This window comes from Erinaceus europaeus, chromosome 9 (assembly GCF_950295315.1).
Source record: "Erinaceus europaeus chromosome 9, mEriEur2.1, whole genome shotgun sequence".
Classification (NCBI taxonomy): Eukaryota; Metazoa; Chordata; class Mammalia; order Eulipotyphla; family Erinaceidae; genus Erinaceus; species Erinaceus europaeus.
This window is the reverse complement of record NC_080170.1, coordinates 60129959-60145933: the sequence shown is the minus strand read 5'-3', so window position 1 is coordinate 60145933 and position 15975 is coordinate 60129959.

The following is a 15975-nucleotide window of genomic DNA, read 5'->3' as shown; positions in this document are numbered from 1 at the left end:
GGCGCATAATATTATGAGATAGACTCTCTTGCCTGAGGCTCCTGGGTCCCAGGCTCAATCCCCAGCACCACCATAAACCAGAGCTGAGCAGTGTTTTGGTAAAAAAAAGAAAAGCATTTTAGTACCGACACATGCTGCAGCTGGAAAGAACCTTATCATAAACAAAAGAAGGCAAACACAAAAAGTCTAGCTATTGTTTTATTCCATTTATATGAGATACCAGAAAGAGGCAAGTTTATACAATCAGCAAATAGATAGTGTTATTGCCAGGGGTTGGGATGTATTGGGGAAAACAGGAATGTGACTCCTGAGGATATAGAATGTTCTGGAATTGGATGTTGATGGTTACACAGCTCTCTACATGAACTAAAAGCTATATATATATATATTTTATCAGAGCACTGCTCAGCTCTAGTTTATGGTGGTGTTAGGGACTGAACCTGGAACTTTGGAGCCTCAGGCATAAGAGTCTTTCCCCCTCTCTCTCTTTATTAAAATTTTTTCTTGCTATTCAGGCTTAAAAAAATTATCTTTATGGGGCTGGGCAGTAGTGCACCAGGTTAAGCACACATAGTGCGAACATAAGTACCGACTCAAGAAACTGGTTCGAGCTCCTGGCTCCCCATCTGCTTTGAAGTAGGTCTGCAGGTGTCTCTTTCCCTCTGTCTTCCCCTCCTCTCTCAATTTCTCTCTGTCCTATTAAACAACAATAACAGCAATATCAATGGGAAAAAAATGACCACCAGGGTCAGTGGATTCGTAGTGCAGGCACCAAGCCCCAGTGATAACCCTGGAAGGAATATATATATGGTGGAGACAGCCAGAAAATGAGAGGGGAGGGTGATAGAGAGGGAGAGAGACAGAGAGACACTTGCAGCACTGTTTCACCACTTGTGAAGCTTTGCCCCTGCAGGTAGGGACTTGGGGCTCAAACCTGGGTCCTTGTGCATTGTAACATGTGCACTCAACCAGCTTCTTTATTTTAATTTTTAAAACAGTGGTTTCTTTATTTCCTTCTCTCTTTCTTTTTAAATTTTCTATTATCTTTATTTATTGGATAGAGGCAGCCAGAAATCAGAGGGTGGGGGAGATAGAGAGGGAGGGAAACAGAGAGACACCTACATCACTGCTTTACCAATTGCAAAGCTTTCCCCCTGCAGGTGGGGACTGGGGGTTCAAACCTGGGTCCTTGTGCATTATAACATGTTCACTCAATCATGTGCACCACCATCCAACCCCTCTCTCTCTTTTTTAAAAATTGCTTCCAGGGTTATCGCTGGGGCTCAGTGTTGGCACTGCTCTTGGAGGCCATTTTTCTTTTTCCATTTTATTCAATACGACAGAGAGAAATTGAGAGGGGATATATATATATAGATGTCAGGCATTAAACCAGCCCCCCCCACTGTTGATAGTATGGCCTATTTACATAATCATTGTTTTTCCTGAAAGATTCCCCACCTTTTCCTTTGATCTATCTTCTTTCTACCTCAAGACCTGCCCTGCCTGCAGGGTACATTAATCCTGCCAGTTAAAACCCCAGCAACTGTTGCTATGGAAGCTTTCTACCTTCCCGTTCTTTCTTTTCTCCACCCCCTTTCCCAGCCATCTCCGTTCCTGACTTGCCACTTCTGGTTATACCCTATAAAGCCCACTTCTGTTCCTGGTTTTGTTCTCTTCTTCTCCTCTCTTTTCTCTCCTGCATCCAGACCTGGAGAAGGGCTGGCATACAGAGTGGGAGGAGGCCATTGTGGTTTGGTGCCACGTGGCTTAACCAGCTGTTCTCACACCCGATTCTGGAGCTCCCGCATGAATAAAGAATTGTATTACCATGCCGCCATGAATTCCTGGTTTCTCGCCTGTGAAGATAGCCTGGCATATATATATGGAGAGAGAGAGAGAGAGAAAGAGAGACACCTGCAGACCTGTTTCACCACTTGTGAAGTGTCCCCCTACTGTAGGTGCAGAGTGGGGGGCTTGAACCCAGATCTTTGCGTGGGTCCTTGCGCATAATACTCTGTGTGCTTAATTGTGTGAGCCACCACCCGCTCCCCAGAACTTTAGCAACAGAGCAACAGAGTGGCAGAGAGATAATGAAAGAGACCACAGCACCAAGCTTCCCCCAACTCTGTGGGGGCTGGGATCCATCCCAGGTCATGCACATGACAAAGCAGAGCACTATCCAAGTGAGCTGTTTCACTGGCCCTGCTACTGAATTTTATATCTTACAAGGGTGTGTGAATTATATGTCAACATAGTTGTAGATGTGTATGTTTCCAGAGCTAGGGACTTGTGCATGAGTAATTTTACTGCTCCCAGGCTGATAATTTTTCACTCAGATAGAAAGTGACACAAAAGAGTTAGACAGAGATATCACAGTGGTGAAGCTTTCCTTGGTGCTATGGGTACTTTCATATGGTGCTGGGGTTTGCATCTGGGCAGCATGCATAGCAAGGCATAGGTCTTCCACAGCGAGCGTTCTCTTGGATCCTGTAGTTGTCTTTCTATCTTTCCTTTTTTCTCTTCTCTTTTTATTTTTTATTTTTCTTTTTTAGGTACCTGTATGCCATGGGGAGAATATGGTCTGTATTCAAGGTCAGGACAGAGATTTAGTGGCTCTTAAGCTGGGGGTCAGAGTTCTGGGGATGAAGGAAGAGACCTCAGGGAATTTTGAAGTAACTCAGTGGAGTCTCAATAGCTCCCCAAGAATAACCATGTTGAAGCTGGGTGATGGCACAACCAGTAGAATGCTCATGTTACCATGTGTGGAGGACCCAAATTCAAGTCCCATGTCTCACCTGCAGGGAGGAAGTTTCACAAGCAGTGATGTAGTGCTGCAGGTATCTCTTTTCCATTCTCAATTTCTCTGTCTCTATCAAAAAAAGAAGAGGAAGATGGAGGAGGAGGAGGAGGAGGAGGAGGAGGAGGAGGAGAAGGAGAAAGAAATGAAGGAAAGAAGGAAGGGAAAGAGAAAAGAAAAAGAATAACCTTGTTAAGGACTCTACAATGAGGGTTACTCCAGGAGCAGCGAGACAGCTCACCTCAGCTCACGTGAGTGTGAGCTGAGTCTGAACCCCGGTCCCACTTGGGAAGTGCCACGTCACTGAGGGAAGAGCTGTGCAGTAGTGTGTCTACCCTTCTCTGTGTGTACCTCTTTCTCTGACACACAAGTTTTTTTTTAATCAATCAAACATTTTATTATTATTATTATTATTATTATTTTTATTTTATTTCTTTATTGGGGAATTAATGTTTTACATTCAACAGTAAATACAATAGTTTGTACATGCATAACATTCCCCAGTTTCCCATTGAACAATACAACCCCCACTATGTCATTTATCATCCTTCATGGACCTGTATTCTCCCCACCCACCCACCCCAGAGTCTTTTACTTTGGTGAGATATGCCAATTCCATTTCAGGTTCTACTTGTGTTTTTTTTTTTTTTCTTATGATCTTGTTTTTCAACTTCTGCCTGAGAGTGAGATCATCCCATATTCATCCTCTGTTTCTGACTTATTTCACTTAACATGAATTTTTCAAAGTCCATCCAAGATCGGCTAAAAACGGTGAAGTCACCATTTTTTACAGCTGAGTAGTATTCCGTTGTGTATATATACTACAACTTGCTCAGCCACTCATCTGTTGTTGGACACCTGGGTTGCTTCCAGGTTTTGGCTATTACAAATTGTGCTGCCAAGAACATATGTGTACACAGATCTTTTTGGATGGATGTGTTGGGTTCCTTAGGATATATCCCCAGGAGAGGAATTGCAGGATCATAGGGTAGGTCCATTTCTAGCCTTGTGAGAGTTCTCCAGACTGTTCTCCACAGAGGTTGGATCAATTTGCATTCCCACCAGCAGTGTAGGGGGGTTCCTTTGACCCCACAACCTCTCCAGCATTTGCTGCTGTTCCCTTTTCTGATGTATGACATTCTCACAGGAGGGAAGTGATATCTCATTGTTGTCTTGATTTGCATTTCTCTGACAATCAGACTTGGAGCATTTTTTCATGTGTTTCTCAGCCTTTTGGATCTCTTCTGTGGTGAATATTCTGTTCATGTCCTCCCCCCATTTTTGGATGGGGTTATTTGTTGTCTTGTTGTTGAGTTTGGCAAGCTCTTTATATATGTTGGTTATTAAACTCTTGTCTGATGTATGACATGTAAAGATCTTCTCCCATTCTGTGAGGGTCGACACACAAGTTTTCTCAGTCTTCCTTCGCAGAGGGAGCCACTGAGGCTGAGTGCAGGACGAGAGGAGAGCTGGGATCTAGGGCGGGTGGTTTGGGGGGCGGCCAGTGCGGGACTGTGGAGTGTGGGGTGCATGTGACGAGAGGCGGAGGCACTTAATTTCCCCATCCAATTTGAGGCCCCATCCTATCTCTAGTCCTGCTAGGAGACTTGGCATGGTCGGCAGCCCTGGGGTGCCTGTTGCCATTCTGCGGTGCAGACGTTAGGTGGCGTCAGAGCCCCAGGGCTAGCGGGCCAGCAGGTTGGGGGGGGTGGCGTGGCATTTCACTGCCAAGTGCTTCTCCTTTGTTTTTGTGCCCCTGGGCTTCTTGAATATCGCCTTTAATTAATTTTTAAAAGATTTATACATATTATTCATTAATAAAGGATAGAGAAATCAAGCATCACTCTGGTACATGTGATGCTCAGAATGGAACCTGGGACCTTATATTTGAGAGTGTAATGCCTTCCTGACTATGCCACTTCCTTGGTCACAAAGATTAATTAATTAATTAATTAACTTTTGCCTCCAGGATTATTAGTGGGGCTTGGTGCCTCCTGGCGGTCATTGTTCATTTTTATTAGCTAGGACAGAGGAAACTGATAGTTGCCCATTCCCTCTAAATTTCTGCCTCCGTTTAAAAATAAATAAATAGGGGGCTGGGTGGTTGCGCACCTGGTTAAGTGCACATAGTACATAGGTGAGGGGGAGATAGAGAGGGAGAGAGACAGAGAGACACCCGCTTGTGAAGCGACCCCCATGCAAGTGGGGAGCCGCAGGCTTGAACTGGGATCCTTACTATGGTCCTTGCACTTTGTGCCATGTATGCTTAACCTGCTGCACTACTGCCCAGCTCCCCCCTTTTATACTCTGGTATTTATTTGTTTGTTTGTTTTACCAGAACACTACTCCACTTTAGCTTATGGTAGTGCAGGAGATTGAACCTGGGACTTTGGACCTCAGGCATGAAAGTCTCTGGCATAGCTATTATGCTATCTCCCTAACCTCCTTGTTAATATATATATATATATACATATTAATATTTTATTTATGTATGTACTGTTGGATAGAGACAGAGAGAAATTGAGAGGGGAGGGGGAGACAGAGAGAGCGAGAGACAGAGAGACACCTGCAGCCCTGCTTCACCACTCATGAAGATTTCCCCCCTTGGGGACCAAGGGCTTAAACCTGGGTCCTTGTGCATGGTAACATGTGTGCTTAACTGGGTGGGCCATCATCTGATGCTGGATGCTGCATTTTGCACTGTGACAGAGGCATAGTCTGTCAAGGGGCTTAGGTCTCAATTGATGATAGTTAAGGCTCCCAGATCAGGAAAATGCACAAACCCACCCACAGGAAAGATGATGCAGTGTGTGTGTGTGTGTGTGTGAGTTTCCTGGTTCTTGCAGAGCCAACCAAACTGATCTAGGAGCCCTGGACCCCAAGTTCTGCATAATCTGATGGCTTGAATGCGAGCTCTGATCACCTCTGCTCAGGTCACCAGGAAGCCTCTCCAGACGACTGCTCCATGGTCACTCTGTGGGAGTGCCCATCTCCACCCACTCTTCCCTCCTGGGCTGGGGCTTCCCTTCCTCTTTCCTACCTGTTGCTGGTGAGGGAATATCCCAGCCTATGTGTGATGATGCATGTCCTATTGAGTGCTGGGGACCCCGAGGGCTGTGCACCTATGCTGAGTGTGTGTGTGTGTGTTTGTGTAGAACTTCTGTCCACCTATGTGCACTAGGCCAGGGCTGCTCAAGGCCTCAAGAGGCATATTAATGTCCCAGTGGGCTGGGATGCTGGGACAGACCCTTCCCCAGTGAGCTGTGGGTCCCCAGGGCCTGGCATAGGCTGGAGCAGAAGGCTCCAAGCCCCACTGTCCAGCTCTGCTCACTGTCCACTCATCAGAATCCTTGAACCCCTGTACACTGGGGGCTACTGTTTCTATTTTATGGATGCCATACTTGAGGTGCCCAGGAGCCCACTGCCTCTGTGGGCTGCTCTGGCTGGAGGCACCAACCAACCAGGTAAGGGTCTTTTTTTAGATCAGTGATATACTAAGTCTCGGAGCTGGATGTTTCAGCCAGTGTGACAGAATATTTTACATGGTGGGAAGTGCTCAACAGTGAAGCTTTAGTTTTCTTTCTTTTTTTTTTTTTAATTTGACTAGAGCTCTCTGCTCAGCTCTGGTTTATGGTGGTGCCAGGGATTGAACCTGGGCCCCAGGGCTGGGTGGTGGTGCACCTGGTTGAGCTCACATGTTGTAGTATGCAAAGACCCAGGTTCAAGCCCCCAGTCCCCATCTGCAGGGGGAAAGCTTTACAAGTGGTGAAGCAGGGATGCAGGTGTCTCTGTTTCCTCTCTCTATCTCCCCCTTCCTCTCAATTTCTGGCTGTCTCTATCAAATAAATAAAGATTAAAAAAAAAAAAAAGAACCTGGGCCCTCCAAGCCACAGGCATTAGAGTCTGTTGCATAAATCACTGTGCTATTTTCCCAGCCCTCAGATCTGCTTTTGGAAATTAGGGTGCAGTGATCCTGGGGGAGGGTGCAGTTGATACAGCACTGGACCCTTAAGCATGAAATCTTAAGTTTGACCCTTGGCATTGCATGTGCCAGGCTGATGCTCTGATTCTCTCTCACCTCTCTTATAAATAAATACATGATTTTTAAAAATTAAGGTGTGCTCTGCTTCACTGAAAGTTGATAGAAAGAGAGCCAGCAACATAACTCACTTGAGTAGTGTGCTGCTTTGCCATGTGTGCATGTGTGCAAGCTAGGTTGGAGCCTGGCTCACACCACAATGAAGGAAGCTTTGGTGCTGTGGTCTCTCTTTCTTTTGTTCTCTCTGCCTCTGTGCCTGTCTCTATCCAGGGGGAGTAAAGTTGATGGAATGAACAAATGAATGGGAGAGGTGGAGGGAGCTGGGAATTGGTGCCTCTGTCCATCCATTTTACAGTCGAGGACACTGAGGCTGGGAGCCAAGAATTTTTACAGGGGAAGTGGACATTGGATGAGGGCATTGGCTCCAGGCCTCTTCTGGACTGGCTCCCATCCCTGGGGAAGGGAAAGTGGGCTTCAGGACAGAGGAACCCAGTCTTTGGCTCTCTCAACAAGTCTCCTCTCCTTGGAGGTGTGAAGGCACCCGAGGCCGAGCGCAGGAAGACCCCCTGGCGGCCGGGCGACGGGGCCAGACTGCCTGTCACCACGGAGATTGGTAGACTAAACAGCCTCACGGCCTGCTCCCGGCGCAGGGGGCCGCGGGGGCCTTTCAAAGCAGGGCCAGGCCCGCTATCTACCCCATCAGCCCGGCAGCATTTAGCCACTTTCTTCAAACACCCAGCCTGGGCGTGATGGTTAATGTCAAATCTGGCAGCAAGTCATAACCTATAGGGCTGGGACATTTATCACAGCAGGGGCCCCTAGGGACTTCAAAGGGGGCTGAGGAGAGGGAGGGAGTGTCTCCGAGGTGTTTGTGCTGGGGCGGGGGCTGCTCCAGGCTGGAGGGACCCAGGGGCTCCCTCTGTTGGCCAATCCAAATAATGGTCCTAAGGAATATCCATGACTGATAGTACTTGAAGCCTTTTATCACGTTTCATGCCTGCAGCCACCCTAGGGAGCGTGCTTAGATTTAATGCTAGTTTTTGAGATCAGGACACACGGAGACCCACTTGCGTGTGTGTGTGTGTGTGTGTGTGTGTGTGTGTGTATGATGAAACCACTTGCTTGATGTTACATGGTTAAGAATACAAGTGACACTGGCAATAATTACACCTGTCACGAGAAGATCTGAGAGAGAGAGAAAACACAAGTGGAGTGCAGGGTGAAATGTAAGAAAAGAGTAAGATGGCCCTTGTTCACAGATTGAACTCCCCACACTCCACCCACTTATGAGACACAAGGCTCTTGAGTCTGAAGGTTGGAGAATCAGGCAAAACTTCACTCCTAAATGATCCAAAGTATAGGAGGGCACAGCGATACAGAGAGAATTCTGTTTCAGACTGAGCACTCAGGAAAAGAATGCCAGGGGAAACAATACTTCACAGGCACTTTACATGAGATGAGAGCGCTAACCTGAGGGGGAGCCTCGGGGGAGGGCTCCCCATGAAAACCCCAAGGGCAAAGGCTCTGGGGTGGGAGCTTATATATAGGTAGATACCACCCATGCACCTGACCTTCAGATATGCTCTTATCCATCCATCCACCCATCCACCCACTCATCCATCCATCCATCCATCCATCCATCCATCCATCCATCTACCATCATCTATTCATCAGTCTATAATTTAATTAACTGTCCATCTACCCATCACCCACCCATTCACCTATCTACTCACTCACCTGTTCATCTATCTTTACATTCAATTATCTGTCCACTCACCCATCCATCCATTCATCCATACATCCATCCATCCATACATCTGTCTGTATGTTCAATTTACAAGCATCCATCCACTTATCTGTCCACCCACCAGCTACTCATCTGTCCATACATTTATTTCACCTATTCATGCACCCACCATCCAACATGTACTAGGCATGACTTGGTCATGGGGAAATGAGGGGAGACTTTATGAAGAAGACTTAGGTAGCTTCTTGTTGAAGTGGAGCCCAGAGCCAAAGGGGAGAGCCTGGTGCTAACAGCTATGATGGGATGGTTGCTGGTGGTGCTCCTCCATCACATACCAGAAATGCCTTGAGGAGCTCTCAGTGTCTCCCCATTTTTCCAGCTCTGGGAAGTCTTGTTCAGGAGTTGTACTCCTGGTCCTCACCATCTGAAGTTGCTGCCCCTTCCTCCTAGAGTCCACTGTCCCTTCTGGTTTGGGCCTTCATCCTGCATGAGTCAGCTCTCAGAATTCCCTGTTGAAGGCCCCACCATGACTCATAAACTTCCTGAGTCCAGGGTGAGATGAGTTAACTGATTAACCTTACAGAGCACTGTTGGCATTGTGCTAAGCATGTTTTAATACATTGGCATGTTACTTATACAAAAAACAAAGACAAGAACCTCCCCTCCAAGGGAGGTGCTGTTAGCACCTCATTTCACAGATGAGGAAACTGAGGCATAGGTTTAGAGTAGTCTCTTTCACTTTCTCTGTCTCTTTTGAAAAAGATCAGCTCAGAGCAGTGAAGCCTGATGATGACCCCAAACCAAACAGTTACAGTAAGCTTAGAATAGCTTACCCAGATAGTGAGCTGCTTTGCCACAAGCCAGGTTCAAGCCCTGCTCCGACTGCACTGAAGAAAGCTTTGGTGCTGCCGTGTCTCTCTCTCTTTCTGACTCTTTTTCTCTGTCTCTCTTTATTTGAAAAAAAAAAAGTCATCCCAGGTGATCTGGGAGGTGGCACAGTGGATAGGGCATTGGACTCTCAAGCATGAGGTTCTGAGTTTGATCCCCAGCAGCACATGTACCAGAGTGTTGTCTGCTTCTTTCTCTCTCTCCCTAGTCTTTCTCATTTATAAATATTTTTTTTCAAAAAGTCATCCCATCATAATGAAGCCCTGGATATGACAGAAATAAATAAACTTTATTGAAAAAATAAGGGGAGAAGGGGCTGGGTGGTAGCACAGTGGGTTAAGCACATGTGGTGGGAAGTGTAAGGACCGACACAAGGATCCCGGTTTGAGCCCCCCTACTCCCCACCTGCATGGGGGTCGCTTCATAGGTGGTGAAGCAGGTCTGCAGGTGTCTATCTTTCTCTCCCCCTCTCTGTCTTCCTATCCTCTCTCGACTTTTCTCTGTTTTATCGACAACAATGACAGCAATAACAACAACAATAGTAACAACAACGATAAACAACAGGGCAACAAAAGGAAAAAAAAACAGCCTCCAGGAGCAGTGAATTTATAGTGCAGGTACTGAGCCCCAGCAATAAACCTAGAGGCAAAAAAAAAAAAGGACAAAAAATGGGGGAAGAGTTCAGGGTACCTCTCAGAGCATCACTCTGGCATATCAAACTTGGTACCTCATCGGCCTGCAGTTTACCCTGGCTCCCAGGCCTGGCTTTACTCTCAGCTGTTGTGATAGGAGCCACAGGCCCAGGCTGCCCTGTCTTTTCTTCACTGAGCCTCCTCTGAGCTCCAGGTCACATTAGAGGTGCTCCTGACTTTGTGACCGGACTTCGGTCCTAAAAGCTAGTTGATCAATAAGGTTGTCTATAAACGAGGAGCTGCCCCTTACTTGCATCTCAGGCATAATATACTAGACTGGGATGGGGTCTGTCAGCCATCTCTAGATATTTAATATTCCCTTTTGTATTATTTATAACACTTTAAAAAGTAGTATTTATTTATTTATCTTGGATAAAGACAGAGAAATTGAGAGGAGGGGAGATGGAGAGTGAGTGAGAGGGAGAGAGGGAGAGAGAGAGAGAGAGGGATAACTGCAATTGCTTCAGTGCTTGTGAAGCTTCCCCCCTGCAGGTGGGGAATGGAGGCTGAACCTGAATACTTGTGCATGGTAATGTGTGCACTCTACTGGGTGTGGCACTTCCATGTCCCAGTTAAAACATTTTTCCCCCCCAAAATATCTATGAGATAGGAGGAGAGAGAACCAGAGCATCACTCTGGCACATGTGATGCTGGGGATCAAATGCAAGGTCTCATACTTGAGAGCCCAATGCTCTAACCACTGTGCCATCTCCTAACATCCATTTAAAAAATATTCCTAAATATTTATTCAGTAGTGTGATGTATGCTTTACTGTAATAGAAACTAGAGGAGGGAGTTGGGCAGTAGCACAGTGGGTTAAGTGTAGGTGGCGCAAAGTGCAAGGACCAGCTTAAGGATGCCGGTTCGAATCCCCGTCTCCCCACCTGCAGGGGAGTCGCTTCACAGGTGGTGAAGCAGGTCTGCAGGTGTCTATCTTTCTCTCCCCCTCTCTGTCTTCCCCTCCTCTCTCCATTTCTCTCTGTCATATCCAGCAACGATGACATCAATAACAACAACAATAATAACTACAACAATAAAACAACAAGGGCAACAAAAGTAAATAAATAAATATTTTTTTTAAAAAGAAACTAGAGGAAATAAACTGTACTATGGGGTGAACAATGAAGTATAGATATATAAAAGAAAAAATGCTGTGGGAGCAAGACAGAAACTTAAGAGTGTGTGTAAAGTGGGACACTTGAAGCTATGCCACCAGTGTCCTTGACCAAGCTTCTCTGTCCTGGCCATAGTCATAGAGAGGGGGTGACTTCAGCAGTCACCAAGTAGGTCACTGAATGAGGACTCACTAGAGCACAGTTTTCACAGAGTTGCTAGTTTGAAGACAGGAGGGTACAGATAAAGTGCCAAGCCTGGCTCTTGGGAAAGGACTCTTCTTCTTCTTCTTCTTCTTCTTCTTCTTCTTCTTCTTCTTCTTCTTCTTCTTCTTCTTCTTCTTCTTCTTCTTCTTCTTCTCCTTCTTCTCCTTCTTCTCCTTCTTCTCCTTCTTCTCCTTCTTCTCCTTCTTCTCCTTCTTCTCCTTCTTCTTCTTCTTCTTCTTCTTCTTCTTCTTCTTCTTCTTCTTCTTCTTCTTCTTCTTCTTCTTCTCCTTCTTCTCCTTCTTCTCCTTCTTCTCCTTCTTCTCCTTCTTCTCCTTCTCCTCCTTCTCCTCCTCCTCCTCCTCCTCCTCCTCCTCCTCCTCCTCCTCCTCCTCCTCCTTCTAGCGTTTGCCCTTCTTCCGTAGCCAGTCAACAGTGTCAGGTTGAGCCTGATGTAAAGTTTCGAGACCTCCTTTGAATCTGGAGAGGTGGCAGTCGTTGACTATGTGGGTCATAGTCTGTTTGTAGCCGCAGGGGCAGTTCGGGTTGTCTCTGGCTCCCCAGCGATGGAACATAGCAGCGCACCGGCCATGGCTTGTTCGATAGCGATTGAGGAGGGCCCAATCATAACGTGCTAGGTCAAAGCCGGGTTGACGCTTGCAGGGGTCTGTGATGAGGTGTTTGTTCTTTACCTCAGCTGACTGCCAACTCTGTTTCCAAGAGTCTGGAACAGTGTAGGCGTAGGAGACCAGATTGGATGACGAGACGTCAAGCGTTGGACAGGGTGGGCGAAGGTATCCACGTATATTGGCAGGTCCGGTCGAGCGTGGGAAATGAATTTAGATGATGCCGCATCCCGACGAATATCTGGCGGGGCGGTGTTGCTAAGAACTGGCAGCCATGCACCAAAGTAAGAAAGCAGAAGTACACTAGAGTTTGCAGTGAGTACCTCCCTAATACTTCCTCTCCACTTTTCCAAGCTTTGGGTCCATGATTGCTCAACAATTTGTTTGGCTTTGTATGTTAACTCTCTTTTCAGTCACCAGATTCCAGGTGTCATCAGGATGCCGGCCAGACTTCCCTGGATTGAAGACCCCACCAATGTGTCCTGGAGCTCAGCTTCCCCAGAGACCCACCCTACTAGGGAAAGAGAGAGGCAGACTGGGAGTATGGACCGACCAGTCAACGCCCATGTTCAGCGGGGAAGCAATTACAGAAGCCAAACCTTCTACCTTCTGCAACCCACAATGACCCTGGGTCCATGCTCCCAGAGGGATAGAGAATGGGAAAGCTATCGGGGGAGGGGGTGGGATATGGAGATTGGGCGGTGGGAATTGTGTGGGGTTGTACCCCTCCTACCCTATGGTTTTGTTAATTAATCCTTTCTTAAATAAAAAAGAAAAAAAAAGAAAAAAAAAAAAGAACTGGCAGCCATGGAACCGGGGTGGAATGGATGGTTCCAGAAATTATCCTCATGGAGGAATATAATTTGGAATCGACCAAGTAGACATGGGGGCTACGGAACCATACTGGGGCACAGTATTCTGCGGTGGAATAGCATAATGCCAGAGATGATGATCGTAGTGTGGAAGTGCTCGCGCCCCATGAGGAGCTGGCCAGTCTTGCAATGATGTTATTCCTCGCGCCCACCCTCTGTTCATGTATCACAGTGATGAGGTGGCAATTAAAGCCACAAGATTCTCCCCCCCCCCAAGACATGTCTGCCCACAGTGAGATTGAAGCTTTGCTATGCTTTGGGGGGACCTATCCTGAGCAGGAGATGAGTGACCACACTGAATCAGGATCTTGAAAGTGTTGTGAAAGAGCGATACAGAATTTGCACTCACATCCCTAAGACATATGTCTATAGATTCTCTACACTCCTTATCAAAACCCCACAGTATCTTTGCAGAAGCAGAAAAGTTTATTCAAAAATTATAATAAAAATTCAAAGTAAGTAGACAGGCACAATGTTGAAAAAGAACAAAATCTAAGGTTTCATATGACCCAGTTTCAAAACACACTGCAAAGCCACAGTCATCAAAAACAGCAGGGTACTGGCAATGGTCAGACATGTAGACTAATGGAATAGAAATATACTCTCATGTGGTTGCTTAACTGATTTTGAAGAAGGATGCAAAGATTACTCAATGGGGAAAAGATAGTGTTTCAACAAACCACTGCAAAAGAATGAAGGGATGTGGGCTGGGGAGACAGAATGAAAGTTCTGCAAAAGACTCTCTCATGCCTGAGACTGAAGTCCCAGATTTAATCTCCAGCACTGAGCCAGGAGTGAGACTTCCATCCTTTCCCCACCAAATAAAAAGGAGAGATAATAGAGGTTTGGGGGCCTAGTGCCCTCTGATGGAGGGAGATGTTGGATGATGTGAGCATATTTTTGGGGACTGTGAAACTCTACCCTTGAGATAACTACAGTTGTGTTAAACAATACTTCTAAAAAAAAAAAAAAAAGCTTCCAGAGAGATAACTCAATGGGTAGGGTGGGGTAGGGTGTGTGTTTTGTCATGCACATGACCCAGGATTGAGTCCTGGCATCACATGAGAATGCCAGGGCACCAAGGGAACCTGGTGTCTCTATTTATCTCTGTTTCTACTTCTGTCTCATCTCTCTATGTTTCTTTCTGAATGAAAAAGTTGGCCTGGGGGCAGTGAAATCATACATGTGAAGTCCCAACTCTGAAAAAAAAAAAAGAAGTCGGGAGTTGAGCAGTAGGGCAGCGGGTTAAGCTCAGGTGGCACAAAGTGCAAGAACTGGCATAAGGATCCTGATTCAAGCACCCAGCTCCCCACCTGCAGTCACTTCACAGGCAGTGAAGCAGGTTTGCAGATGTCTTTCTCTTCCCCTCTCTGTCTTCCCCTCCTCTCTCCATTTCTCTCTGTCCTGTCCAACAATGACGACATCAATAACAACAACAATAATAACTACAACAATAAAACAAGGGCAACAAAAGTAAATAAATAAATATAAAAAAACTTAAAAAAAAGATAAAAAAATGAAGTTGAGTTCCTACCTAAGACCGTGCACAAAAATTAACCTCAAAATGGTTCAAAGAGTTAAACTTAAAAGCTGGCACTACGAAGGTCTTACAAGAATACATAGAAGAAAATCTTCATGATCATGGATTTAGCAATAAATTATTTTTAAAAATAATTTATTTATTTATAGGGAGGGAGAGAACCAAAGCCACTCTGGCACATGCAATACTGGGGCTTAAAAATCCAATGCTTTAACCACTATCCCACCTCTTGAGCAGCAAGCAATGATTTCTTAAATACAATATAAAAAGCACAAACCACATACAAACACAAAAAGATAAAGCAGACCATATCAAAGGAAAAAAAAAAACATTTTCAGTGTATCAAAGTATACTGTAGAAGAGAGTGAAATGAAAACCCACTGTCTCCATTAAGAAGGGAGAAAAGATTTGTAGATACATATCTAACAAGGGGTTAATACCTAGAATATATGAAGGACTCCTATAACTCAACAACAAAAAGTCAAACCATCCAATTAAGAAGCGGGCAGAAAACATTAACAGATATTTCTAAAAAAAAAAAAAAAGAAAAAGATATACAGTGGTCCAGGAGGTGGTGCAGTGGATAAATGATCGAATTCTCAACCATGAGATCCTGAGTTCAATCCCTGGCAGCACATGTACCAGAGTGATGTACTGGTCTTTCTCCCCTCTTATCTTTCTCATGAATAAATAAATAAATTCTTTAAAAAATGATATACAAATGGTTGATAAGTGCATTAAAGATTCTCATTAGATATTAGGAAATACAAATCAAAACTATAAACACCTGGATACCTAATAAAAAGAAAAGAAAAGAAAAAAGAACAGACAAAGAATGACTGAAAACATAACAAAAAAAGTAATTAAGCTGACAAGGATGTACAGAGATGAGAACTCTTGTGCATCGCTGCTAAAAATGTAAACCAGTACAGCTGTTAGGTCCTCAAGAAGTTAAATATAGAATTATGATGAGCACTCCCACTCCTAGACATATGCCCTAAATTACTGAGAACAGGGATTGACGCAGGGGCTTGTACACCCAAGTTCACAGCAGTCTGCCCAAAATGGCCCTAAAGTGAGGGGAAAACACAAGAATCCAGCAACAGATGCCTGGATAAAAAGTGTGGCATATGGGATCCGGGCGATGGCACAGCAGGTTAAGTGCACATGGCAAAAAGTGCACAGACCGGCATCAGGATCCCGGTTCAAGCTCCCAGCTCTCCACCTGCAGGGGGTTTGCTTCACAGGTGGTGAAGCAGGTCTCTATCTTTCTCTCCCCCTCTGTCTCTTGATTTCTCTCTGTTCTATCCAATGACAGCAATAATAACAACAATAATAACAACAACAATGACGATAAACAACAAGGGCAACAAGAGGGGAAAAATGTGGCATAGATGTGTGGTGGAATATTACTGACTCAGAAAAAGGAACAACATCCTGAGAATTGCTACAACAGAG